Below are 3,428 nucleotides of genomic sequence, written 5' to 3' on the forward strand. Positions count from 1 at the left end.
AGGAGCTGCGCTGAGACAATGGATTGATGTCTATTCATCTTGCCCAAGATGATGGGACTGTGAGACAGAGCAATAGGTGGGAGTCTCTGTCCACTGAAGCACAGGCCAAGGGACCACGTGGCTGAGAGGGTAAGGACTAGAGAGAGACTTGGGTGCTGGTTAAGGAGATGTAGTGCTACGACCAGGGGCTGTATCCTTACTGTTTACTGATCTTTGTGGTAACTTATTAACTTCCCCTGATAATCCCCATAATTATGAGTATTATAATCCCAACAAAAACTTTTTTTTTCTTGGTGTGTTGGCTTTTACGCCTGCTCTTTGGTGCATTGATTCAGAAAATTGCATTAGATAGACCACATCAGCTCTAGTTTCTTAGGTATGGTGTTCTATATTTTAGGCTATTAAATGATACTAATTAATTTATTATTCTAGTTTTAAATATAAGAATTTAGAAGCACAAATTACAGGATAAGCAAAAAAAAGGTAAGAAGTATTTGAAAAAGAATTCAGTATTTATTAAGAGATTTCTAAGGGAAGCTGTATAGGGACACATGGTGGCTAGTTGGTTACTCATTGAGCTGCCAACCATAATGTCAGTGGTTCAAATCCACCTTCAGCCTTTAAAAGATTTAAAGGTTTGAAAACCCAAAGGGATAGTTCTTTTCTCTCCTATGGGGTCACTATAAATTATTATTAATTAGATGGCAACGGGCTTTTCTCCTCTGGGGTGGGAGACTGTGCCGAGACTACCAGTTGGATACTGCAATGTCAGAGCACAGCTTGAGGAGAGTGAAAAATTAAAAAGAAAATTGAAAAGGCACATAAATGGAAGGTCTGAGGGCAATGTAGAGTGTTGAAAATGTAAGGCTTAATAGTAATTTCCATAGATACTTTGAAGCTCTAATTTTCTCTTCTTCAAATTATGCAAAAACATTTCAGAACACATTTTAATAGACAGAAGTCAATGGATAATTCATGGTAAATATTTCAGAGGTGAGATTGATGCCAAGTTTCTTTATAAGAAAAAAATCTAACTTTTCTTTTAAGAATTTCTGTGCACAGCTGGAGAAGTTGGGCCCACTTGTAGCAAGACTGTAGCATTTTAATTTTTGTAACGGAATTAGAACTCTGATCGATCCACTTTAGGTTTCATAACACTTAAATCTCCATTCATGGCCCCAATACACTACAAACCTGTCAATTCCAACTCAGAGACCATATTGGACAGAATGGCACGTCTCCTGTGGGTTTCTAAGGCTGTAAATCCCCGACGTGGGTACTCAGGAGGTCACTCTCCCAGCCTCTCTCCAGGTGGCATGGAGGCGCACAGGGCTCAGGACCCCATGATGTACAGTCCTTTTCCACAACGTCGGAGATCAAGCCAGACCTGGAGCCTGGCCTGCATATTCCTACAGCTTCTCAGAGTCCCATGGACAATGACTGAGGAGACAAACCATGCAGGAAACAGCCCTCTGATACACTTCTCTGAATCTAGGTTCTCCAGGATGAGTGAGTTAGACGTGTTCTCTACATTTTTTGCAGAATGCTTGAAACTTCAAAGACTATTGAGGGCAATCTCAACTCTACGTCTATACTCACAAGGAGGAAAAGAAAGGGCCTCAGTTGGGCCTTTGTTTTTAAATCCATTTTTTGATCTGGTGAGTTGGATACTTAACACAAAATTTAAATTTCCTCTAAAGATGTAAATCTTCCTGGGAGCAGAAAGTCTCATCTTTCTTTGGCAGAGTGACTGGTGTGCTCTTACCTGTGGTTAGTAAACATATAACACACTACCCCAGTAAGGCTCCTTATTTATTACATAGTAACTGACCTTAATGGACCTTTTTTAAGTTAACAATTTGGAACTACTTGCTATTCAGTTCCTAAAAAGGTGAAGTGATACTTCAGGAAAATTTCAAGTTCATGTAATTTTCATGGTTAAAATCTATATTTGGATCAAAGGATACCATGTGAAGTGTAACTTGGCCTAAGTACTTAGTGCAACATAAACTACTTTAGATATAGCCAGTGCGCACTTCCTCTATATCAGGCTGGCTAACACCATATTTAAGTAGCTTGGTTTCTTGTGTGTGAGCAAAATGAAGAGTGATATGTGGCATATGTTCTGTATTCCAAAAATGAGAGCTGATAGGGGGAAAGTGGTACCATTTTTGGAGTCAAGACATCAAATATACCCCCAAACAAGTCTATTCCTTTGAAGCACCAAAATGTGTGTTTCCCAGTGTTGTCTATGAGGTCTGTGTAGCCACTGCAACAAACCAGGGAACACAGCACAGATGTAGAATGGTGTCGGAGGAATGGGTGGTATCAAAATGGGAGAGAAAGATGGAATGTGGAGGCATGACCGAACCCTGTCATGTAGGCATAGGGAGGTCAGTGAAGGTCAAATATGGCACCCATGCTGTTTACTGCCTGTGCTCCCAAAGAAATTGGAAATGAAATCAGTTCAAGCAATTGTATGACAGATGTCCTTGGATTTTCAATTATATTTGGTTCATACATTGGTCTTTTATTTCCTAGGCTGAATTTTAAAAATGATTTTTAGCTAGGAAGCAGTAACATTGTCTTAAAATTAATTCAATGGTTCAGAAGACAGAGGAAAGAAAGGGACAAAGACTTCTGGTATTGAGGGAACAAATCCAAACTATTAACATGCCAAATATTTATTTTCCTCCTAAAACAAAATTATTGATTTCCAAATAAAGAAACCATTTAGGGCCAAGAAATGCCATTCAAATCATAATTGCTTTTTCTTGCAAATTTAGAATAGAAGAATGCATGCATTAAAAATGTTAGCAATTCTAAAAGCAAACGTTTGCCCACGATGCACATCAAATTAAAAATATCCTAGCATAATGGAAGAGAAAGCATTAATGCTCCAATATCTGTTGGATGTGTCCTCTTTGTTTGTTTGGGGTGGAATTTTTAACGGTGGCACAGAGCTAGGCTTATGCTTGCCTGTACAGTCCTACTTAGTCATTTCCATAGTCTATCGGTGAAAAGCCAGAGCACAGTCAGGGATACTGGTTTTTGAACATGCAGAAGCCATTTGGCTCAGAAAGAGAGGACATTCCAGAGTCTGGCATCCGAAATAGAATATTCCAGTTGTAACTCGAAGCACCTGCATTTAGCAGTTAAGCAGTCAGCAATCAATCTACATCTTCAGAATTACCTGGCTGATGGCGAATCACTACCTACTCTAATTGCATCAGAGATGTTGTTGTTCTATACATATGCTTTTTTTCCTCAGGTATCGGGGGGTCCCTAGGTGGCATAGATCGTTCATCACTTGACCACTAACTGAATCCACTGAGAGATGCCCCAGGAGAGGCCTTGAGATTTACTTTTGAAAGATTACATCAGCGGCAAACAAACGGATTAGTAACTGATTTCGTCAAAATTATGAA

At 39.4% G+C, this 3,428-nt stretch overlaps 1 non-coding gene across 1 annotated transcript; it reads left to right on the forward strand.

Moving 5' to 3' along the window:
• The first annotated feature begins 1,267 nt into the window (after nt 1-1,267).
• Nucleotides 1,268-1,470, forward strand: LOC142460453 (small nucleolar RNA SNORA73 family). The gene has a single exon (XR_012786654.1). It is a non-coding gene; the product is annotated as a small nucleolar RNA SNORA73 family (small nucleolar RNA).
• The last annotated feature ends 1,958 nt before the right edge of the window (nt 1,471-3,428 follow it).

This window comes from Tenrec ecaudatus, chromosome 10, assembly GCF_050624435.1.
Source record: "Tenrec ecaudatus isolate mTenEca1 chromosome 10, mTenEca1.hap1, whole genome shotgun sequence".
Lineage (NCBI taxonomy): Eukaryota > Metazoa > Chordata > Mammalia > Afrosoricida > Tenrecidae > Tenrec > Tenrec ecaudatus.